Below are 27,259 nucleotides of genomic sequence, written 5' to 3'. Positions count from 1 at the left end.
GCAATTTTTGGCTTATATCTCAAAAACCAAAGCATTTAGAGCTAATCTGATGATAGGTGAAAATGTTTTTTTAGGCCAAGCTCTGTCAGCCATGACATTTTCAGATGAATCTAACAACCCATTGTTGGATTGCTGCCACTTAATTGGTAATTTTTACGGAAATTTTGCTGATTTTGGTTATTATCTTGAATATTATTAATGATAAAGATAAACTGTAAACAGCAAAAATGTTCAGCAAAGTAAGATCTACAAAAAAGTTCGGACGACCAAAATTGTCAATTGTCCCCTTAAGGAGTAATTGCCCTTTAAAATCAATTTTTCACAATTTGTTCATTTAGTTTGCTTACTTTGAAAAATCTTCTCCTTTGAAACTGCTGAATCAATTTCAGCCAAACTTGGGCTGAATGAGTTTCAGAGCATCTAGTATAAATTTTGTATTTTATTTTCTTGTACGTCAAGAAACATAGCCACTATGGCTAAAATGAAACATAGGGGTAAAATGCATTTCTTTGATTTTGAAAAAAATATGACAGATACAAAGAACAATTTAATGGAAGTTTTAGGCCATTCATTAATATATATTGAAAAGCAAAAATAATCATTGATGAAAGATTTAAGCAAAAAATTACAGGTAAGCGATTCAGGCTCTTGAGAGCCTCTTGTTTTTTTTTTATTTTAGTTCATCTATATGTTTTGGAGTTTAGTATGACGTCCATTTTCACTGAACTAGTACAAATTTTTATTTAGGGGCCAGCTGAGGACCACCTCCGGGTGCGGGATTTTCTCGCTGCGTTGAAGACTCATTAGTGGCTTTCGGCTGTTATCTGCTCTTTTGTCGGGTTGTTGTCTCTTTGACATAATCCCCATGTTATATATGTATTTAGAAATAACGGAATGTATCTCCTTGAAGCATAGCTTTAATTTCTTGTGCGGATTTGACTGTACTTTTTGCTCGTTTGGTTTAAGCACCTCTTCAACGTGTTTGTATGTTTTGGCCTTGACTATCACTGAAGAGGCTATAATGGTCGATACGCGCATTTAGTGCAGTAAAATTGGTACCGTTAATGTTCATAATATTATTTTAATTAACAATACAAATTAACCTACTTGTATACCAACAGTATAACATTTGATGCAGATGGAGTTTGTACTTAAATGTTTTTGTAAACTGAGTAGTAGTTTCTGTATACACATAAGTAGTCCTATAAGATTACTGGTTCGGCAACGATTCATCAACATGGTTTTTAAAAATCTGCGACAAAGAAGGATTCATTGTCGACGTGGTAATAAAACTGTTCCTTCTCTTTGGACGAAATACTATCTAACAAAAAAACGTTCAATACATTTAAATGGATTAGCCTGTGTATAAACTAAATCACAGTGCTTTCAAATTAGCATTTGCAATATATACTTCGGTATTATCATGATTTATTACTTGGAGCCCAAAGCTCCAACGGACTCTTATATAAATTTGGCTTTTTTTTTTGTTCCTTTATTCATCTTATTCATAAAGTGTATATGTATTTATACATACCCAGTTTTTAAGTGTCCCTGTGTAAGTATATAAAAAAGCACGACCTTTATAAAGTGCTATTTTTGTATGCATGATACTTGTTTGTAAATTTCAATTAAAGGAATATGTAAATGTGCTGAAATTAGCGTTGTCAGTCAAGTTGATCTTCAAAATTTCGGTTTGTATTATCTACATGCATCACAACGATTTTGTATGCGTAAATTTAAGGGTTATATAAAGCTACCATAACACCAGTTCAAGTGAAGACGACAAAAGAGTCACACATTTCTTTACTATATCCACTGAAACTTATATAACTTTTCGAAGCCAAAATGAAAGAACAAGGAGCTTCCAAGCCTAAGGAACTAACTAGAACAGACAAAATCTTGTGAGAAAAGTTAAGATCAAAATGTGTCACTGACAACACCAGAATAGGAGCACCGACAATATCTGTTAATATTGTACTTTCGGGGACAGACCATCTAGCATGCAGATGTAGATAAATCCAACGACCGCATTGACCAAGTAGTATTGCACATGAAACATTAAAACTTGTTTCAGTTTGCATTTTATATAACGTACTATTTAAACTTTGACTTATTCAAACACTGCATTTTGATAATCCATCAGTAGCTCCATTAGCTCAGTAGTCAGTACGTTGGTACTGACATGATTTATAACAATAAATTGCTTAGTTTTCGGTTAAAAATTTTATGAATTATAACAAAAAAACTAAGGTTTCAATTCCTTAAAGGCAATCCACCTTTGATGAATTTGGCTACTATATGAGATACTTTTTATTTATACAGCTGTTCAACTGTTTCGGTTCTTATTCATCTTTTGCTTTCAAATAATCGACTTTGAGCGTTTGTGATGAAGATAAATCCAGAAAAAAAAGCTTCTTACGCTTGACATTTATAAAGTGTTGTTTTCATTTTTTATATAGAACTTATTGCTTAAGTGTGTTATCGAACAATTTTATTATATGTTTGATCGAAATTGTAAGTTTGGGAAACCAAAGAAAATGAAAGTGGTGGTTAAAGTCAGTAAATCAGTATCATTCATGAAAATACAGTTAAACAAACAAATCATTTACGCATTCGTTTACTTTCTTGCGATTATTTGATAATCATAAACAAAGGTATTAAATTTCTTTAGTCTTTATACAAATTTTGGATTACTTTATCCCAGACAAAAATATCTATCTCCACCGCCAAGTTTTAAAAATATTTTTTAAAGAGGGATATTTTGAGGGAAAAAAAGCATGTCGGACGATCAAAGTATTCGCTATATTGTCCCTTGAAAGATAACTGTATACCACTAAAAATGTGAATACAGTTTTGCAATATGTAAAAATACGTAACAGTGGAGAAACATACTGTTTTCTTGATATAAACCAGTGCGGTCGGTGTTTCAAATAGCAGTGCCAATGTAAGCAGAAGTTCCGTCACATATTATCAGAAATAAGGTTTTTAATACGTCGGAAGCAAATCATAATAGGTGAATTATATTTTCTGTTTCTCATTCTTTTTGTAAAGTTAAAAAGGAGAGAAGCGAAAGATACCAAAAAAGAGATATTCAACCTCGAAAATCGAAAACAAACTGACAAGGCCATTGCAAAAAACAAAAAACAACAGTATACAAAGCACAGCATAGAATACTAAAGACTGAGCCCCATCTAAAAAACCGGGTTCATATTAGGTATTTCGAAAGGGTCCGCATATCCTTCTTTACATGTGACACATGTCGTGTTGCTGAAAGTAGTCATATAAATAAACCCATTCTCTAGTAAAAGGATTTAGCAATATAACTGAATATATTGGAAAGCGTTTCGTTTACATCTAATTTGTTAGGTAGTAAATTACTTATAATAAAAGTATACGTATATCTTTGCAATTGACAGAGAAGATATTTGAATTATTATTTTGAAAAACTTTATGAATAAATAGTCAAAAACATTTGTACTACCAATTGTAAATGATAACATAATGTCCTATTCCTTCAAATAATTGATATTCAAAACTTTGCATGGTCCAACTGGCGCATGACAACCAATACAGTTTTCCATGTAACTTGCTAGATGAATAAATTTCGGAGAATTTAAATAATAAATTCACTAAACGTCATTGATCTTAAAACTTATGGTAAATACACAGTAGTTTCCATAAAATTTGCTTTCAAATAGCATCTCCTGTAACAAAACAAGTCGTTCAAAACCACTTTTTCTTTTTTTCCTATCTATTCTAACCAAACGGTTTTTTTTAATAGTTATTATCTGGCTTTTTCGCAAAGTGGGGTTAACAGAGAACAATAAACAACCAAAACCTAATATTTTGAAAAGAACTCGATTTGAAATTGTGTTTACCCTGTATCAGTGTATTGAATGTATTTCAAATTACAGAATCGGCATTACATTTTCAATACAACTTGGAAATGAATTTCAATTTTGCATCATTAATGGAAAACTTACAATGCGATGACTTTGTAAAGAAATACTGAAAAGAGTTATTTAATAGAACATTTTCCAGTCCTTATCATTCAACTGAGTTACACAGTTTTTTCTACAGTTTATTTTGATTCGATAACCAAAAATTACCAGTTTTCAACTAATACTGGAACAGGATATATGTGTAGTGAAAATGTGAACATTATTTTGGTATTGCAACAAATCACTCAAACCTAGGTCAAAGTGTATGAATAGTTTGCACCATTGGATTTATTTGTTTATGTCACTGACTATTTGTTTCAGACCATATCCAATTGTAAAACTTTAGGCGTTTAAAAAAAAAACAAACACCTTTAATCACCTTTGTCTGTATCAAAACTTCTATATTTATAATTTTTTCACAATATTTAGACAGCTCTGTATATATTATTCTCATGTTCTTATTTAAGATATGTCGACTAAGAAAGTTTCAGAAGGGAAGATATTTGAAAACATAATTGCCCATAATAGTAAAACTTTCAATAAAATGCGACAGCTGTTATAGATTTTGTATCATTGGCCTTTATTGTGATTTAGTTTCCGCCTATCTACAGTAGATTTAAAGATTAAAAAAAAAACAAAAAACAATTAGTTAAAAGTTGAAAAGTAAAAATGACTTTAACTTCCAAAGATGGTCATAGTTTCTGTCTATCTTTGATAGATTTTAAGATATTTTTTTATGGTTTCAGTCAAATGAGTCTTTTTGTAGGTCTTATTATGCTGTTTATTATGATTCTTTACAACTTTTGTAGATTCTTTATACATTTGTTCGTTTGTTCTTTTGTTTACCTGAATACTTCGTAAACACAATGTTATAAACAGTACTGAATTTATAGCAGTAGATTGGTCTAAAAAATAACTAAAGAGATGAACATTACATAAGCATTTATGTTTGAGTCTTTTAAGAGCTGTAAGATCAAAATGACTATTTCAGTTCAAAATCGGTTTACTAGTGTAAAACGCCGGCATTCTTCAACCTTATAGCAGCCGTTGTACTTAGCCAGTATATAAGATGCAGCAACGACAAAAATATTACCAGAAAATCTAGATCTATTGAATGTTCTTTAATTCATGTAAAGAATTCATGATTATAGCAAAATAAATGAAATTAAACATTTGCCCTAATTTTTAGGCGATTTATGCATCACCCTGACCAGTTATTTGGTTATTTTTGTAATCAACGTGTTGTTCGTTTGATCTCAGTGCTTCATTGGTCAAGTACAATGCCCAATGACGCCACATAACAAAAACGTCTAATTGTTCAGATCATTTGAAAAAAATACAATTATGTGTCTACAGTCCAAAAATGTTGAATAAAATTTTCAAAATAAGAGGAAAAACGACATTTAAGGATTAAATGATAAAACTTTAAAATTTAATATGATTCTTCAATTTAATATCTTTAAAAGATAGCAATGAGAAATCGTTGTTGTTTTGTTATAGAAAGATTATGCATGGTCTTCGAATATCTATCAAACGGTGTTCGTGTGGCTCTTAATAAAAATTATTCTCAACATATTAATTTCATTATAAACAATTTGAAACAAGCAATGTGCACATGAAGGATTTCAATGTTAATCAAATCTCAATTAAAAGCAAATTAATGCTGGATAAGAATATATATTCCATGTTTCAGTTACTGCTTTATATACAGGTTATCGACATGAGGTACTGTATGAAGAGCAAATAAAAATAATTGTTCAGGGAGACAAATTGACTCCAATAGGGCAAATGTGGTATGATAAGAGCCATTATTTAGCCCCTGAGATTGAAGAGATAGAAAAGTAGTAATATATTTTAATTTTATTGATGAATGGCTAGTTTTAAATAATATGTACACTTTAGTGCAGAAATGTAGCGTTTGATGTCACTATGACGTCATAAACATGTTGACGTTTACATTTGTGACAACAAATTGTCATTTACATATAGTTTGAGGGCAATATTGATAAAAAAAAAAACCAAGGCTTAACCAAAAAAGATATCTTCCACACATTAACATCTTTATAAAGTTGATGTTGTAGGAAATGTCATTGCTCATATCAAAATTCTAATTACCAAATTTGAAAATGATTCTATTTCAGCAGATTTTGCAGTTTTGCACTAGTTTCAAAAAGTCTGAAGTCACAATGCAATTATTTAAGATAAACTTTAATATTATGATTATTAATATATATGAGAGGGGACAACAAGTTAGCATTATCTTGACACTCCTTTTACATTTTTGTACATTATTATAACACACAGATATGTTCAAGGTTTGACTAATAGTTTGTAACAGTATTTAAACATGATGGCAGTGTAAAGAGGATTTTGTTTGGTTTATTAAAACTATTACATCGACAATATCTAAACGTATAACCGTTTTGACGGTAAATGTGTAACACTATAAAGATTTAAAACAATAATACTATCCATTTGGTGTGTTGATAACTCGAATGGATGAAGAGGGTACTCTGAAATTTGTTTTGGTTGCTGGATGCAATAGGCGCACTTACATTTTGTGTTCCTTAACATGGTTTTCATAACTCGAGTGACGCAGCATGCAACTGCATACTGTGGATGCATTTATGTTTGTGGTTGCAAATTTTCGTGGATTAAGGAAAACTTGCATGTTCGTGGATATTTAATTTCGTAGTTTTGCCGAAATCTGATACAGGCCTAGAGGAAATTTTTCATTTTTTGATCATTTAATTTCTTGGTTCACCTGTACTCATAAAATCCACGAAAAATGATATCCTACGAATAATACTGAATCCTCAGTATATAAGCGACAATTTGAGAAAAAAAAGATCTATGGAGAACACTCAGTGAATGTTTTTATAATCAAACATAAAATCTACTGTTAGACAAGAATGTTCTCCTTATGAACAAGGCAATTCACATGACCAATATAAGCTGACTATCCCCCAGTCCTCCGGTTCTAGAATAACTCCAGTAATACAACTTAACATTACCATTTAAGGTATTTAGTTATATTGTTTTATGCTATGTTTAACCCAATAACCAAAATGTCCTTCCTTTCCCTCTAAAAATGTATCTCCCACTGCTATAAATATAACTAAAAAAGACAATAAAGTTATAGTCTAGTAAAAGAGATGCGAAATATACCAAAGGGACATTCAGACTCATAAGTGGAAAAGAAACCGCCTATGCGATGGCTAAAAATGAAAAGACAAACAACAGTACACCAAACACATCATAGAAAACTAAAGACTGAGCAACACGAACCCCATTAAAAACTGGGGGTGATCTCATGTGCTCCGGACGGGTAAGCAGATCCTGCTCCACATGTTGCGCATGTTAGTGCAAATCCGATGATAAGTCTTAAAGAGGATAAGATTATAGTTACGACAATTGGAACATATACATTTTTATCTGTGAAATGGATATGCCATAACGGTCAACCAACTCTTAAAATTAACGAAGTATTTAGCAAATAAATAATAAGTGCTAAATCAATGCTGTATACGACTAAATGTAACAAGGCCATGATTATGTACCGGTACTATTTTTATCTAACTCGCAAATGTGGAGTTTACAGGAATCTGATGTTCAGTAGTTGTCGTTTATTGATGTGGTTCATAAGTGTTTCTCGTTTCTCGTTTTTTATATAGATTAGACCGTTGGTTTTCCCGTTTGAATGGTTTCACACTAGTAATTTTTTTGGGGGCCCTTTATAGCTTGCTGTTCGGTGTGAGCCAAGGCTCCGTGTTGAAGACCGTACTTTGACCTATAATGGTTTACTTTTATAAATTTTGACTTGGATGGAGAGTTGTCTCATTGGCACGCATACCACATCTTCTTATATCTATTTACAGTTAAGTTTGATACATTAAAAAGAGACAATATATGTGAGTAGCCATTTCACATGACTTTAACTATGTTCTAATACCTCCATTGTAGATCATGTCATACAAAAAAAAAATCATTTATTTAAAGAATTTGGTTTATTTCGAAATGAGATGTTAAAATAACAGGCTTTGGTATAATTAATAAAGAAAGAAATTTTTTTTTGGTAAAAACTTGACAACTTCATAGTATTATTTCGTATTTAATAAACTGCTCATTCAAAGGCCAGAGGCTCCTGACTTGGGACAGGTGTGTGAGATCTCAACCCTCCCCTTATACATCTAGCCAATGCAGCAATACGTACAGTAAAACTCAGTTTAAAAGAAGTCCGAGTCCGATGTCAGAATAGGTAACAAAAGAAATGACAATGATACATAAATTAACAAAGGACTACTAGCAGATACTGATATGCTAGCTCTAGACCTCAGTTAAACTGATTGAAAGATTTTGTCTTCATCATATGAAAATCAAGCACAATCCCTCCCGTTAGGGGTTAAGTATCATACCATCATAAAATATATATGATAAACATAACCCGTATCATGATACATGTTCGTGGTTTCTTTAATTTGCTGATTTTAGATTTCTGAACAAAATTAAATGAAGAATTTGAAGCTATCCAAAAACGAAGATTCTTAAAAATAATCATATGTTGTTTTATATTGATTTGTGGAACATAGCAAAATAGGTGTTCCTTTTTTTAACTACTATTGCGTCTTTCATTACTGACAACATTCATCCAATTTTTGATAAAACGATTGTTTTCCGAAATTAGCTGATTCATGTATAGTTACAAATGTTTCAAATGAAGAAATTTGCAAAGTAAACATTTTAATCAGAAGCCGAGATCGAATGATCAAGATATTAAAAATAATTACAGGTGTTAACTGAGCCAGAAACATGTCACTTAAAGAAAACGGTTACATTAAAAATGCTACAGATGTACTTTGAATTGTAGAATTAATTCTTATGAAATGAAAAAGCAAGCCCAATAGTAGCTTATTATTATGTTGGGTTTTTTTTGTGTGCTAATTATGAGGAGTTAAATGATCACTTCATCATCGCATATAATCACCGGAAGTCTTGATTTTCATCGATCAAAACTTACTAATACATTTTGCATGATAATTAAAAAGTTAAAAGTCGTACAGTTTATGTTTTGAAAGTTTGCATGGAGTAAATCCTGTCTAAAGTTGTATATATACATGATATAGTTCATAGTGCGTTTGCTGATATTCTTGTACATGTATCTCTACGTTTATGACGCCTATAGAGGGTAACAAACGGAGAATGACATGCGTTATTTTTATTTTACCTAAAATGACAAAATTCTGGGAAATCTAATTTCAAACCTGGCCGATTGCAAGCAGTAAAATAAACTGTTGAGCATCAACCTGTGGTCCTAGGAAAATACTGCGTGTGAACCTTATATGATTCCTAATTTCCACAAAAACCTGCGTAGATATGCAATGCCCGAAAATTGCTGTCATGTATTTTTCCAAAGATCCTCTTCGTTGGGTCGAAACAGTCACATTTTACATGAAAAGGGAAATTTATCTTTTCCTGAGTACGTATTAACAGATTATTATACATAAAATCATACCCAACGTCAAATAAGGGCTAGTGAGGTCATAGAGGTGTCATGTTGATCATATGTACAATTGCCAAAAAATCACGAAGTTTCAACCTCCGAAAAAAAAAACAAACAGCAAAATTTCCAAAATGAATCCATAAACATACATTGTGCAAAATTAAAAAGCGCCTAGGTTAGGAGTTTATTTCTCAAAACGGGTACCCTCTTCCCCGGATCGCCTGCACGTCTACCCAACCGCCCGCTGGATTTCATAATATCATATGATAATTCGGTTCTGCATTGTGTACAACCCGTCCAAAAGTTATGGCCACGGGTAAACACACCTTTAATTAAATGTCCGTCACTATTGATTTCGAAAACACAAAAATTATAAGCAAGTTGCTTAAATTTATAAGGGTTTGCGAAGGATTTTTTCTCTGATCCATTACTCTTTTTTCTTGTCTTTCCTTCTGGAATTTATATCCTATCTGCTATACCCTCGTCTCTTGTCAGTGTTCCAAAATATAAAAAGGAAGAAACTTTATTGGATTTATCATTTTTTTTTTTCACGGAATAATTATTATTGAATATTTGTTACATTAGGAATATTTATAATGAAATTGCCTATGATCAAGTTCTTAAAGGGACATTTGTTATAGGGAACAAATATTCGTGGGACAGTTTAAATACAAGATTCAATTGATTCACCGGTAATTTAAATCTCTAGATAGATTTTGTGTTTTGATACGATACCCGCATTTAAAGTCTTATTTGTCAACCTCAGCGTCGAGTATTTACCATTTCGTAACATGTCTAATAAAAAGTTTAACTTAAAATACAATTTGCGTTTAAGGGTTAAGAAGTCACTATTTGAATTTTTTAAAGGAAATTACAAGCAACATACACTAGAATGTCGACTTCATAAGTCCACACAATGTAATGCAGTTGTTTGTCCTTTTGACTCTTATAGACAGTTGTCTCATTGACAATCATAATTCGTCTCCTTATTTTTGCAAATCAGTGGTTTTCGGATGAACGTTGAAATTCGCAAGTTAGATCTACATGTATAATGTCAATGAATACATTTTGTTATATGCCCCAAAGTTATGAAATAAAAAATCTAACATTGCGCGACGAAAAAACTAAAATAATCACAATCATAAGATCCTTCCACTTAAAAATTGGAGAGAATTCATAATCAGTTAAACAACGACTGTTCTGCCCAATGTTAACTTAGACATGCCCGGTCAAATAATTTATTTAAGGTGACAAACTTTACGGGAACAATAATCAGGATAACATCAACAGATATTTTAGATAGCATGCTGGAAATCATATTATTTTAGAGTGTTGCATGTCAAAGGGTTGTCAAATGTTGCATCATTTAACAATTTACCGAACCTTGTATTGCTAAAGAGGTATACTTTTGAATCGCAAGGTAATGATTTCCACCAATTGGTATTTTTACAAGATACATTTTACACGAGGACTCACATCCTGAGACAGCAGAATACTGAGTCTCATGTTATTGCCTAATCTGTAAATTGTATGATACTCCCAATCATGTTCTCGATGTGTTGACGACCCATTGGTGGTCTTGGACTATTTTATGCTCTTTGGTCGGGTTGTTGTCTCTTTGACACATTCTCCGTTTCCATTCTCAATTTCACCAATTTCAAACCTCATTCAATTGATCCCAGAATAGTTACTTAGAAGGAATGAACATTTCAAAAGTCTAAAAAAATCCATTGAGCACAAAACTAATCCAGATCAGATTTCAACTATTTGGATATTTTTTAAATACTTTAAGAAAGTATCCCAAATTGATTATCTTATTAACTTTGAAAGACTGATTTGAAATATATATTGTACACAAAATATGAGCTGCGTCAGACAGAAATCAACCTGATGTAAGTGAACAACTACATGTACATGTATAAGACTTTGATTGATTTTAGAACATTCAAATACGAAATAAATGATAATTTTTGGTCTGTTTAGTAGTCTTAGTAGGGTTCTTACATCAGCTCAATTTTAAAACAGTTGCAGACTTCGTGGACTTTGCATAGAGAAATAGTTGAACAGATCTTAGGAAGTTAGTAAAGAGTTGTAAAATGATCAATTATGTCGTAATTGCCAGGTCAGTGGCAGATTCAGAGAGAGGGGGCGAAGAGGGCGTACACTATCACATTTGTCTGAAAATATATAATATTTTAGCCTTAAATCGTCAAAATCTGAAAACGTTATCTTAACGATTGTCTGAGCATTTGTAGTTCGGATTCCGACACATGTATGACATATTTGCAATCTGGTTTAAATTCGTTCAATTCACTAATTCGCTTCACAAAAATGTTACCAACATGCAGGTTTTTTTTTTATATATTTTAGTATATACTAGTATTACACAAACTTATCACAGACACGCCGATATCTACTTTTTTGGTAAAACCATCTCGAACATGTGAAATGTAATATACTAGCATGAACACATGAACAAATCAGAACGAACTTATATAGAAAAGAAATCAAAAAGAAAATAAACACATTAAAAAATAGCAATGCGATTGAGTTTTGGAATACCTTGCATGCAAACAGGGGGTTCTTAAAGAATTTTGTAAGAGTTATGTTAAACTTTTTAATAATGTATGTAATTTTAAAGGAAAACAGGCAAATGGACCAGTTAAACGAGTAAAAAGATTGAATGGACGTATAAACTGTTAACTTATCATTTAAAAATAAACGAAAATTAAGTCTTGAAATATTCTCAATATCAAAATAAAAGAAAACGTGTATGTCCTTGTAAAATTTATGCTGCTACGTTTTTTTTGTTTTTTTTTGTAAATGAATAATTAATTAAATGTTATTTATTTAATTGTAGATGCGATATGTTTGTATTGAAACTGTACGTTTCATGTTATGTGAGGTAGCAGTCTTAGCCCACCGCTTAATGTCAAAATGAACTTTTGAGACATCTTTCGATATTTTTTTGCTAGTTTTTAAGGACTTCCCTTTTTTAATTCGCCATGTAGTTTGGTATTTTTTGTTATACTTTTTTATATGTGAAGGATAAAATCAAGTTATGTTGTATATACCGAATCGAACGTTCGTTCCAATTGGTGGCATCGACATAATATCTATTAAATTTCTATATGAATACGTCCAAAAATGCATTCCGAATCTTTACTACACGTAAACTGTATAAATCGTGTTTAAATCCGAAACACAATTCTAAATACATGTATATTGTTTGCACAATTTTTTAACATGGTTAATTTTGTAACATGTTTAGATTAAAGAAAGCGTTTAGTATCATGTTTAACTTAGACATTAGTGTTAAAGTCCTAAAAACTTTTAATTCTAAAACACATTTAAAAGTGTTTATATTCAAGACATGTGTTTATTGTATGTGTGTACTCAGAAATGTGTTTAGATAATATCATCTTATAAATAAATATATGTTTATAAAGTGCCTAGAAAATCAACCTAACAATGTTAGAGTAGATATGAATTTCTACTTCGTCCAAGAGCGGGGCTGGAACCTGTACTTTTCACTTCTCGTTGTTCGACAACACCGCCTAGCATTGCGTAGACGCCTTATCCCCTCCTCAAAATAGATCAGCTATGGTTTCGTTTAGTCGACTAACGAAAGCTATATTTTATATGGCATAGTTGTTTGAGTGGTCTAGGGCGATTGGCACAGTGCAGGCGGTACTGTCACGATGTCACAGAAGCAGGGGTTCGAATCCGACTAAGGGAAGAACAAAACATTGCTTATGCATTTTTGCAGATCTAAATAGGCTTGGCTCAATTGGAGACGAATTATATATAGTAATTATCAATACACTGTTCAGTTGGGCATATTTGATTGTCATACTTCTGAAGTTTTCATTTTTTTTTTTGGGGGGGAGGGGGTCATTTGGTTTTCCAAAGAATTTGTTTAGAAAAGTTCCAAGATTACGTGTCGTGCACCATAAACTCGTTTCATTACGTTAGTATCAATTCACATGTTAGAAATATCTAGCTTCAAACACACCAGTAAACTGCCATGTTCAAGACATATTCTAAGTTATGACTCTTCAAACATTCTTCGATACAGCCAAACAGTTTTTTTCTCTGAATTCAACCTTTGGTTTATTATTTATCGATGCGCCGTTTTGACATTTAATGTCTCTTGAATGATGAGCAATGCGAAAGTAGTCAAACATCTGAAAAACTGATAAGGGACTAAAGTACAAATGTAAAGCTAAACTAAAAGGAAATCTGAACCATTATAGAAGGAAATAAATTTTGCAATTTTGTTATAACATTCTATGAAAGAACACTCAACGTTCATCAGATTGTTTAGCACATAATTATGACACATATTTTCCTTATTTCCCTAAACAAATGTTCATATGTATCATAGAAAATACTGTTTTTCCATCGCTCTTTTCAATGAACTAACTTGAAAAGAAAATAATCAGCGTCTATTATACATGTTGTCTGTTTTCGTGAAATTTTAAGGACTAACAATAGTCAGCGATTGTATCATTTTGTCATTTTGAAGTCAAACGCTTGTACATATGTATTAAAAAATATTGGTATTTTTCACAAAAGACGTGCTTTTTTATTTTTTGCTAACTATATCCACCATTCTGATTAAAACCTTACTATTCTGCTTCGAAGTCTGCGATACCGTTTTCGCTTACCCACGACTTATACCATAACGTGTTTAATTTTATAGAATATCTCATGAAAGAACAGAAAGTAACTTACCGCTAACATCTGTAAACATTGATATTATTATCTCCACTTGTTCTTTTATACTACAAGTTCATATTATCAATAAACATAGGTAACACTGTTCATATCAACACTTGAAGAGTTCTTGAAGAAAAACAATATTAAATACTCTTCCACAAAAATTCCATAGTTTTTAGTTTCCAAAATTTCAAGTGCTCGTCAAACGACAAACAGTATACTGTTGTTATTTAAAATTCTTAACTTGAATTTTAAGCGTCTAATTTTTTCATTGGATGATAATTTTGTGACATAAATTTTTTATTGGTCCAATGAAATAAGATAATTTGTAGGCGGTCTCTTTCTGATACCAATATATAGTTACTAAATGTTTTCCTTATACAAATTATTCTTAATAAGCGTCTAAACGAAAGTACGTTTTTATTAAAATGAGTGAAGATCATCCACTGAGGCCTACGGGTACGTATATTGTATGTACTGTTTAGTAAATTATTCCAGTTCTAAAGCGCCTTTAATTTTGGGGCAAACAACAATTCAAAAAATGAAATTATAAACGATTAGAAAACGGAAGAGATATTTGTCTTCCATTTTTCTTTTTTTTTTTTTTTTATAATAAAATTAAAATTTATTATAAATCTTGAGAATATTACCTCAAAAAGGCGTTTTGAATGAGAGTTGTAATTACAAGAACAAATATTTCTCAATTTTGTCGATGTTTTTGATATTGCTTTTTATCTTTCAAATGTCTTATAAATTTAATTCATTTGTGGCATTGCATCACAAGTTAAATATGCATCACTCTTTTGAATGGAGAATATTCTAAAATAGAAAAAAAATATAACTTTCAACTAAATTATTTACTCAATGACTTGTTATTGCAATTTTTCATATGTAATGTAATTTTGTAAATTTTCCTAAAACGTTCTACAACCAACAAAATAATGAACGAAATGAATGGATGGATAACTTTATGTAAAAAAGGTATAGCCATGACCTTTTTAGCAGACTTTGAAAACGAGTACTACTAAACATATCTTATTGTTTCTAAAACTCCTGTACGAACTGTTTTCCGACCGATACATATTTAAAACCTTTAGTAATTATTTTTTTACTTACGACATTATTGATGTAAGGATTAAAATGAACTAATTAAGACAGTCGTATGCCGTAATGTAGACTAAGTAAGATTTGCTACATGTTAGCTCTTATTCACAAGCGGCAAAAGAACTTCATAGGAAGGCTTCTGGTCATAGATTAATTTGAAGGTAAGAAGTTTTTCACAATATCATGTACCTCATCTATACACGTTTTAAAAAAAAAAAACTTTATATTAAAGAAAATGCCATTTTGAATTAAAGAACCCAGGACAGGCACTCTTGGTTGTTGTATTTATAATTATATAATATATTCGATATCTTATATAATCTAGTTTTTATAAGATATCTTATAAACCTTATAAGATATCTTAAGATATCTTATAAATTGTATATACTAGAAGATTCCCGTGAAATCGCAGTACAATTGTGCAAGTGTTGAAACAAAGAGTTTTTAAATTTCGCGGGCAGTACGTCGACTAAGCATGCGCGAAAGCGTATAAGACACGGATCGATAACGGTCTCCGAATTTGGATATTTTCTTAAGAATTGGCGTTTTCTGTGGAAAATTGATTGTTTCAAAGACAAATTTAGGAAGTACAAAACACTACACTTATACGTCATATCCCAAATATTTCCGACTTTGTATGGTTTCAGAGGAGTTGAGGCTCAATGAAACCGGTCTCTTCCTTTAGTAGTATAGATATATATCTGATATATAGTATATAAGATATCGTATAAAAAAAAATTATTTTACATATCTTACAGTTTATAAACTATCTTCTAAAGTTTATAAGATATCTTAAAAAGTATATATACTTATAAAGTACGTAAGATATCTTATAAATAATTTGTATATAACATATCTTATATATTTCATAAGATATCTCATATATTTTATAAGATATCTCATATAGTTTATAAGATATCTCATTTAGTTAATAAGATATCTCATATAATTTATAAGATGTCTTACAAAGAAAATTATAAGAGATATCTTATAAACTATATAAGATATCTTATAAACTATATGAGATATCTTATAAAGTTTATTAGATATATTGATGTTGGAATAAATAGTAATCGGCTTGCAATAATGCCTTATTTATTGTGTAAAATATATTAACAAAATGTCTCGAATTTGGTCGTTTTACACATTGTATATAGATACTCTCTATTACTTTAAATCGTTTATTTATTTTTTAAAGTTGGTTGCATATGTTGAACTGTTGTGTCATTAGTGTTATATATCTCACCATTCTCTTTTGTTATCAAAGTTACATGTACAACTACAAAAGATCTTCAGGGATAGTAACATATTCTAAATTCGACCGGAAAGGAGATTCGCAGATAGCAATATCTGTTCTCTAGTAATGACTATAAACACAGCCCTTTATTTGCTTGCTGTTGTAAATGTTCTCCATCTAATCGTATACGGAACACATGCAAATAGCAGTTTAAACAGTAGAAATAGAATACAAATGATAACATAATGCGTTTTATAATTTTAGAAACCGGTTTGGTAAAAGGTGTAATGTCTTTAAAAATTGGCGATACGGCATGGAACGGGGCGAATCCTGTTGTGACTATAGACGCACAAGGGTAAACTTTTTTAATATGTCTCTATTAGTTTATAAAGATACTTTTCTTCTTTTTTTCAATAAGCAAAATGAATACTTCAGGGTATTCAGTAATACCATTAGAACGAAAAAGGACTACTGTTTATTTAAAAGCAAGACAAAACAAAAGAAAATGCAAGAGGATAATGAAGTATTCAAATATTCATGACCTTAATTGCTTGGAACTATTTAGTATATTGCCACCTGATGAAAACATATAACAAAAAAAATGTATCAGGTACTCTAGAGATTCTATATTATGGGAGCATAATGTCGACAACTTAATCGCATTATAATTTGAAACGTTGGAGGATAAATAAATGATTCCTGGTCGGTATATCCTTGTTGAATTCCATTTTTTATATGGTTCGTGTTGCTCAATTGTTCTTGTTTTTTTTTCGCAATGGTGTTGTTTCTCTTTTGTCGACTTTAGGTAGCAATACATAGTTAGGAGATTGGTTTTGCATTTTGGATCCGGTGAATTTTTCAAACATGAAAGTTATTGTGCAATAAAATAAAATTGATTTGAAGATAGCTGAAGAATAGTGTTGCCTTCAAAGTGGATTAATATGAACACCAAGATTATTGTTTGCTTGTTTTATAGGCCATTTTCTGTTTGACAGTCCGTATTTTCACATCCCTATCGCCCATACATCCATACATTATTGTAGTGTTTTCCAACAAATATTTGACGCTCGAACTTTTCAATTCAGTTTCTTGGAAAAATGAGGTAAAATGCATAAGCTGTTTATTTGACCTCCTGATAAATAAGTGTCAATGGTTTCAGAAAAGGTTTCACTCTAATGAATTGAAATTCTACTTTGGACCGAATTTTGGTGACTTTTGTGAAATTTTCACCACTCTATTTGCAATAGTTCGTATCAATTCAGATTGTTGCCATGGTTACACCAAAAAGAGATTATACTTCACCATATCAACTATTGGAAAATAAATCTAAGGAAGGTTTTGTTTCCATACATAAAACAAAAATTAAGTTTTCTTTTTTAGAAAGCTAGTGGAAAGAGGGTGGTTAAAAAATATGAGTGTCATTTGTTATGCTACCTTAAGTGTTTAGTGTTTAGGGGCTTATTTATCTTTTTTAAATGCGTTTGGTAGAAGACCGAACCTGAAACCATTATAATTCGAGGCTAGTTCACTACCACGCAATAACATGGTGGTCATACCGTGTTAACGAGACAGACTTTCTATGTTGTTATTGTTCTGTTATTAAGTTTCATTTTCAAAATGTGCTAAATATTTTCTGGTTTAGGGGCATCGAAAGAAGTCTCAGCATGAAGCTTGTCTTTTAGCACACATGTATTTAAAATAAAACAAAGACAAAAAGACTATCATATATATATATATATTTTAGAATTTGTTTTTAATATGCTGTGTGGTGTGAACATCTACCAATTGTGTTTTCTTTTTATGTAAGGTCAAGTTACAGTTAATGGGCTATGTAGATTTTATTTACAACTTTGGCAAGTTGAACTATAACTAAAAATCGGGAAAAAATAATGTATTAATCTCATCTGTTTTATCAAATATTACTGAAAAGAATTTCTTTCAAATTAGATGTACATTTGTATAGAAAGAACATTAAATTGGCGAACAGCATTCTTAATTTTTTTTAGTATCATAAAATGGTCAATAACAACATATTCGCTTGCACAGGATTAAGATCCAGTCCCTTCCTCTCCTTGGCGGATTTAGATAGAATTTCGCATCCACGATTTTATGATTTTCATAGGTAGCTGGGGAGGGAATTGAGCCGTAACCTTTGCTAGCGAAGATGCAATAACAAATGGATTTTTTTTTTTCTCAAACAGTGTTATGTTGTTGATATATAAATTTCCGTTTTAATGATGTTACATGATAACTGGGTCACCGACTTTGTTTTCGGTACATATGAGTAAAAGATGTTATAGGTTAAAAAAATCCAAAAATGTCGAAATAATCGTAACATAATCGCTTTGAAAGACGTAAACGTCGATGTTTGATGATTCTCACTACCAAACAAGGAAACAGGTCTGTTAATACATCAAGATTGAAATGATATCAATCAAACGAAAGTTTATGAATCAACAACATATCTATTAAGGAAAATCTTTGCACTAATATTTGTAAAATTTATGTTTCTAAAACATATTAAGGAATGTTTTTCGTCGATTTGATATGCTTTCTATGCAAATGATCACAATTTTGAGAGAAAAAAATATTTGAGAGAATAAAACGCATTCTTTAATTCTTCGATTTTCTGTTCAAGTTAAACATATTATAGCTATATGCAAAATGTGACAAAAACCTGTAATACGACTCATTTACTGTATCCTGGCCTAATATGTAAATTAAGTATTATTTATGATCTCACAGATTTTGGTAAGGAATAATTGGAAAGAAATGGACATTTTAGTTTTAGAAACAGTTTTTATTAGTTATTATTGGCTTTGAACTAGCTTTCAGTAAAAGCGAATAGTCTCAGATCTATTCTTATTGTCTTTTTTGTTCTTAGGGATGAGGGATGGATATATAACCTGCTACATGTACGTTCTGTCTGTGTTGTTGCTTGATGTTTTTCTTTGTATCGAGCTGATGAGTTAAGTCTTTTTCAATTGATTTTGATAGTTTGTTCTTATGGTGTGCAGTTACACCACTGTCCCGGGTTAGAGAGGGTTGAGCGCTTAGACACATGTTTAACCCCGCCACATTCTGTATGTGCCTTTCCCAAGTCAGGAGCCTGTAATCAGTGGTTGACGTTGGTTCATTTCTGTCATTTATGTTTTTCGTAAATTGTTTTGTTATAAATTACATGTAGGCCGTTTCTTTTTCTTATTTTTCATGTCATGGGCTTTAATGCCAACCATACGGTTTGGGTTTTTCACGTTGTTGAAGGCCATACGGTTGCCTATAATGACTTACATCCACTTCATTTGAACTTTAGTGTATATTTGTCTCATTGGGCAATCATACCACATCTCCTTGTTTTTATATTACACAAAGATAACAAAAAAGGGATCATACAAAAAACAGTACACAAAACAGCACAAAGATAATTAAAGATCAAGCAACAATCAATTAAGAGGAAGTATTTGATAGGTAATCATGAAGGCGGATACGATAACGCGATGTTAAATACGACAATTAGAACCTGTAATTTTCCTTCTGTGACACACACATTCCGTAAGTGTTAAAAGGTTAACAATTGGATCTTAGAAAGAGTTAATTTCAACTTTACCATTCAAAATCTTTGATCCAGAAGCTTCCTTCAAATAGCAAAATGAAATTCCTAATGGGTGATGCAAGTCCTGGAACATCGTATCAAAGAAGATATATGTATATGTATATTCCATATGCAGATGTTATTTGAATGATGCTACATAAATAAAGATAAGTTGGAAAATTGAAATTATATCTTGTATATTTTTATTCTCAACCAGCTTAAGGGCATACGATACATTTACATGGTAGATGATGACGTTGTTAACGTAAAATGTTATTTTTCACGACGTCAAACTGTGACACAACGGGAAAAGATGCATTTTCGACTGATTTTTATCATTCAGACTGATTTAACTTAAAAACGAGTACATGGACCCTCTAAATGAAATTTGGCTTGATCATGTATGAAGATTATTTGTGCAAATTTTTACGAAGAAATCACCGAAGATTTTTTTATGAATATATAAATATACAGCAAACAATGCCGTTCTTTGACTAAAATCATGAAAATTTGATAATAAATGAATAATTTCCAAAGAATTGTTACACAAATTTAAAAGACACGTACATGTATGTAGAGAAGATATTCTTTTTTTTAACATGAAACATGAACAAATTCTTTATTGCACTAGTATCTAGTTGTTTACAACTGCTCTATATATTACAATTATATACACATGTAGGTTTATCCCTGTGTGTTAATCGTCTAATGAACCAGGGGATTGACTTGACGAAATTTTATATTCTTCATTGTTAGAGTAATTTATATTTGAATTTTTACATTTATTTGTCGGATATCTGTTTTCTCCTTTTACTGTTTGTTATTAACAATGTTTTATTTATAAACCCTACATGTGTTACTTTCCTTTGGATTTAAAAATGTGTCTATCTATTGAGAATATATTCAAGATGCTTTTACACAAATCCGCTTGCGTGTATCTTTTGAAAAAACTTAAGTATGCCTTTCCAAATAGCGAAGAAACCGAAATTTCGGTCCCATTGATCTCTAAATTTAGCACATGAAGTTATATTTCTATTACATATTTGAAATGCCCATGTGAAGAATAGCTTGTATGCAAATTTACGTGAAAAATCACAGTGGGATCAAAACTGTATCGTATGCCTTTAAGCTAGTATTTGATCTACAGCCGTCAATGAAAAGACAAAAAAAGCAATAGACAAAATAAACTCTATTCTGATCAGTTGTGTATTGTTTAAGTAGCTTAAAAAGTGTATCTGTGCAAGCGAAGAATTATTGGCGACACTAATGCTTAAAAGAGATTAATGAAACATAAATAATCGTTAATTACTAGTACCATTTTGATAATTGTTTCAGACTTCATATGGCACTTTTTAAAGGAGGAAATGGAAAATTTTACAAATATGACAACGCTGAATTTAAAGATACTGATTATACAATGAAGGTTTGTGTCATGTTAAAGGATTTCAAATTTATTATGAATAATCAAATAATTTTATTATATTTATGGTTTTTTAAGAGCTTAAATCGAGTTAAGAACGACAGAAAAACAGTATAATCTTCGTTTTTAAGGCTTTAAAGACATATATACTAGTCTATGCCATGTTCATGGTGGTGACAAATATGGCATGTGCTTTGGGAAAAACAAATTAAAAAATAGAATCAAAAGCTAGATTCTACCACTTCACAATGAGAAAAGGAAAAAAGACGCACATAGGCAATAAGAATCGAGCAACACGAACCTCAACAGAACTGTAAGAGAACTTTTATGCTCCGGTAGATACAGTATGATTTCCAATGAGACAACTATCCAGCCGAGACGAAATGACGCAGATGTAAGCAACTATATGTAGTAGTATGGCTTTCAAGAATGAGGAAAACCAATACCCCAAAGCAAGCTATAAAAGGGTTTAACAAAATTAAGTGTAAACCCATTCAAATGCGAAAACCAAATACCTGATTTATGAACAAAACAAAACACGAAAAACAAACATAATATACAGTAACAAATGATAGCCACTCAAACATTACAGGCTATCTTTATAAAACGTGTATCTTGGAATTTCGTCACGCGGTAGTACTAACCTAGTAGTCAACACTCCTGCACTGACATTAAATATCATTCATGTTCTGTACATTTATCGTTAAAAGAAATGTTCTGCCCCCATGCACAACTTTATTGAATATTTGGTTTTCATTGCTCTCATCTTTATCCTTCTTTAGACTTCCAAATGTTTGGATGCCGGCACCACAGACGAGTCACAAAAATACTTCAATTTTAGTCTAGGTATTCACGGAATAAGTATTTTCAGGGATACTTCACCTTAGTCTTATCTTTGTCCTAAACCATTTTCATTGAAATTATACTGCAAGTTCAGGCGACTACTTAGTAAACATTAAAATTCGCGGTAGTGATCAACAAGCTCTTGTAAATGTGTAAAGCGCACAGACAATGAGAAAATTCAGTTTAACCTTTAACATTTTTTTGAAATTTCAAACTAGGGAAATTCCCTGCCAATGTTATCTGAAATCGCTAGGGTACAAGTACCAGGCAAGGTATATTTTGTATACTTTGAATGTTCCTTTCCAATTCACTGTATTTTATTCAAATTTTTTTTTTTTTACATTATTTAGTATATATAAACGAATAAAGACTTCGCCTCTAATATATAATTAACAATAAGGCATAAGAATGTGTGTTAAGATTGTCAATTTACGGTTAAAACAATAAACGAAAAACAAATATGATAGACATCAACCAACGAGATAACTCATTTTCCTAATAAAAAAAACACTTGCAAATCAGGTTATTCTCAGAATTAAAATTTACAGGTAAAAACTCAGGTGAATTACAAAACTAATCAGCAAACGTAATACCATTTTTTTGCGCAAACGTAATGTTTGTCATATCCAAATTCGCGCAAATGTATGTCGTTCATTTTGATTGTATGTGTTTGATTTATTCTAGACTTGGGGCGATTAAGAGATTGACATGTTGGGTAGACAACTGTCTTTTGTTGAAGACTGTATGGTGCCATCTCGATATCGTTTGGTTAGTTGTTGTTGAGTTACCGTATCATTGGCGTATTACCCCAACATCTCTTTTTATTCATCATAGAGATAATCTGGTTATAATAATAACAATAATAAATTCGTTATTTAAAGAGGGTAACTCAATTAGAACTAGTCTAATTTTCATTGAGGCCCTCAAAATAAAAACAACAGATGTATAATTTCAATAGAATCAAAATATTAAAGCAATTTATTAGCTGCTAAGTTTTGCAGCTTTAAATAAAAGTCTTTAACCATTTGACTAGTGATGCCGCTCACGATATCTGCAACTCCCCGACAGAGTCATCATTGACATACGTAGAAAGGTTCTAGGTGAAGCAGGGACACTTTCTGTTTTTGTAATTTATTTTACCGAATGCCAATTCAAAAGAGCTGTACATATATAAATTCAATCTTATAAAAACCAAGAAAAGTAAAAATGTCTAATGTACGGTTTGCACATTACGCCCACCAAATTTGGTTAAAAAAGCTTTTTTTTTTTCTTTTTAGTCTATTAATAAATTGTGTATATTTGTTTTTTCACAAGCGGCTTCAAATAAACTAACAATATAAAGCTGAAACACATATGTTTTAATTGGATCTAAACCATGACAAATTTGATCAAAACCATGACGAATTTCTAGAAACTTAACTGAACCATGTCAATCGCTTAACCAAACCATATCAATTTCGATATTTTGGTTACCCTGCGTTAATTTCTTAAAAATTACAATTCCTATGTAGATCGTTGACTTACAATATATACTCAAACATCTTTTTTGCTTTTTATTTGCTCATTTGAAAAAAACTGAGGCAATCGTTCTCGGAAGTAACCTAACTAAACCATGACCAACTTAAATTGGTTTTCCCGTATGAATAGTTTTACACTAATTTGTAATAATTATATTCTGTATTATATATAAACAAAACAAAAACACTGCATTAAACAAACATAAACGCACATTTAAATTTAGAACGAAAAGGCCGTCTAAACTCAGTTCGTTGTAAGGTATGTTTGATTCATACACTTGTGCACTAACTATATAATCTTATATAAAATTTCAAACAGAGTGTTCAAGAAACGGTGAAATCACATTCAAATAATAAAATTAAGCTATACTTGCTGATATGCAATTCGTTTTTTTTTTAATTTTATCATGATTAATAAAATGATCTCCTGTTTTAAATGATACCTTCAAAACAACAATTACAGTTAAGTTACGTAGCAAATTTCGAAACCTCCATTATGGATTTGAGACGTTGGCAAAACTTATCACTCGCGTAATATTGTGGGAGGTTAAGTTATCAGCGATGTCACAAGTCCGGGGAAATGTTATCAAGCTTTACTTGTGCCTGGCGTAAACTGTTTAAGAAAGGGAACAAACAACCATAAATAGCACGATTATCAGATAGCGGGTTTTTTTTTTTTTTGGAGTACATGTCGTAAAATATTGACCGCTCGATACAATGTGAAGCATTAAGCTCGTTCGTTGCTCTCTTGCTAAAAATGTTCACATAGGCTGATATTTTACGAAACCAATTTGTAGAAAAACGGATAATTAATACATATTTGCTAGTGTCCAGACGATATCCAGTGTGAATTCAAAGTATCAGGATCAATCTACTTACAAAAATACTATGTTCGGATATGAATTGTCGATTTTATTTTTTTGAATTTTTATATTTAAGGAACCAGCCTTCGGCAAAAAACCCTACGTTAACATCACTTTAGTAAAAAAATAGCTGCAAATGGAAGAAGATTGAGGCTGCACAGATGCAACACTACATATGTAAAATTCTATTTAAGACCACGTTTTGATGATTTTTATTAAATTATTAATTTTCTCTCTATTGATTAAAACATGTATTAATAAAAAGGAATTATTATTTATTGATATTGATTTCGTTCTCCGTCACATCTCTATATATTCTGAGAATAGACTAAAAACAAAACAAAGTGGCATGAGAATAATCTGGTGTCAACTTCTAAGCAGTGAAGGAAAGGCATGACCGAAATTAAAACGCCATCAAACAGATAGAAACGCAACAAACAACCCAAAAACCTAAGCAGTTTTTAATCCGTATGCAAGACTACCGTTCACTCATGTTAAAATCGTTGGTTTCTGATTTGATGTAGAGGCATGTATTAATTGTTCTATATTATACGAGGTTGTTTGAACTCCGATTCACAATATCAACCTTCATAATTATTGAATAACATAAAAGTTATCAAAGTGATATCTACGAATTGCGTTGTACTGCATATTTCATGTAATAAGCGGATATGTGATTCTTCTATATAAATTTGATATAATTCACAAAAAAGTCAATTCCTCTTTACATTTCTAATAAAAATCACTTCTCACAATTTAACTCTCCTCTACAACTACATGTATGAAAAAACCCAGATGCCATGTATATGTGAACGGGATAACATCAACAACAACAATAAAACACTAAGCACATACATTTCTATTTGTACGGAGGTCAGCAAAAAGTTTTAAAAATGTATACAAAAGTTATTCGTCAACCTAATTTAACGCTTTCAGTTGATATGTTGTTCTTGTTATAAAGTTAAACCTTTATCGTTTGCATTGCTGATATGGCTTGATTGGAACAACACTTCACAGGCCAGAGAGCTGATACAAGGGCTTATAAATATCTGCTTTCTTTGCAATTTCCCTATAGTGGAGGGCAGTATCAGCCTTGTAATAGACCAACTTTCGATTTATAGGGTTATGTACATTTCGTGAAACTTACTTGATTTCAAATTGATCCTGTCGTTTATAACATTATTGATTGTTGATTACTTAACGTTTAAAGTCAACTATTTCATGCATGTTTAAGACGAGAAAAAGAAAACAATAACTTCAGTAAGTAGGTCCTGTATTTGGGATCAACTTTAACATTAGACAAGAAATTTGGAATGCCACTGGAAAATGTAGATTAATTTGAAAGAGACACAACTTAAGCCTTTCAATAGGCCCCCTTCGAACCCATCAAAGAGTTGTCGCAAGGGGTTTCTACGTACCAAGAGCGTGGCACTCTTTCTACACTGCAGCATAGGATTTAAGACTTCTTCGTTTCGGTCGCTCGATCGAAAGTCGCTGTACATTTATACATCCCGAACGAACGCCCCAATTTCCAGAGTTTTACTATCGGTCGGAAGAAGACCACGGTGACAATACTTCGATAACCACGTTATCCCTTTGGGTTTAGTTCATAACAATATTATTGTTGAAAGTGTAGTGATGAAACACCATAAGTTCATCTTTAGTCATAAACATGAGGAAATGATACATCCGCACAGCTAAACGGACACTCCAAATTGGCAAAGGTTTTACTACCGATCCCTGTGACCATACTTGTGTACCCAAGCTACCATTTGGGGTTTATTTCATAACAAAATGTAAAATTATTACCTTTTATGGTCAAAAGTAAAATTTGGACTTACTATGTGTATTTATAAGTCCTAGAATGACAGTTTATTAATGAATTCTTTTAATATACGATCTTTTTCATTTTTTATTATTCTATTGCATGGTGAACTATTTTCCTGTTGGACAGTAACTTCTACACACATGACACACTTCTGTACATGTCACACTTCTGTACATGTCATTTCGTTGCCTGTTTACTGTCTTTGGTCTGTTATTGTTCGGTCTTGTCAATTTTAAAAGTAAAAAGTAACGGTATACTAAAACCGGAAAACACCCGCTTATATGATTATATAACTAAAAAAAACTGTTTGGTTGAATAAAAGAAAAATAATGTTGACCATATCTATCACAAAGATTCCAAACGCTTGCAATATCGATTAAGGTTCATATGGACCCTTTGGCTAAAATGGCTGCATTTTCACCTCAAAATTTACTCTGAGTAGAGACAAACCTGTGTATCTGGAAAAGTTTTAAGGCATAGCATGCCCTAGATAAATAAATTTCAAATATATTTTAGGTTTTAGAAAATTAAAAACTTAACAGGATTTTACAGTGCACTTTTTTCATTCTTCCAGAAGGTGCCAAAATAAACTAAGTTGGGAAAGAGGTTTGAGAACTTTCCCATAGGTAATAATTGGAGTGAACTGTATTGATCGACATGGACAATAGATGGACAATAAATACCTGACAATA

The 27,259-nt window shown here is 31.4% G+C and overlaps 1 long non-coding RNA gene across 3 annotated transcripts in view; it reads right to left on the bottom strand.

Moving 5' to 3' along the window:
- LOC127705723 (uncharacterized) overlaps positions 1–14,408 on the bottom strand; it is a 41,428-nt gene extending 27,020 nt beyond the window's left edge. For all 3 annotated transcript variants that reach the window (XR_007983949.1, XR_007983950.1, XR_007983948.1), the window contains exon 1: positions 14,179–14,408. This is a non-coding gene — a long non-coding RNA (uncharacterized LOC127705723). The remainder of the gene's footprint in view (positions 1–14,178) is intronic.
- Between the last annotated feature and the right edge of the window lie 12,851 nt (positions 14,409–27,259).

The sequence above is a fragment of the Mytilus californianus genome, unplaced genomic scaffold (genome assembly GCF_021869535.1).
Source record: "Mytilus californianus isolate M0D057914Y unplaced genomic scaffold, xbMytCali1.0.p SCAF_6, whole genome shotgun sequence".
NCBI classification, from domain to species: Eukaryota; Metazoa; Mollusca; class Bivalvia; order Mytilida; family Mytilidae; genus Mytilus; species Mytilus californianus.
This window is presented reverse-complemented; position numbering and strand designations above follow the sequence as displayed.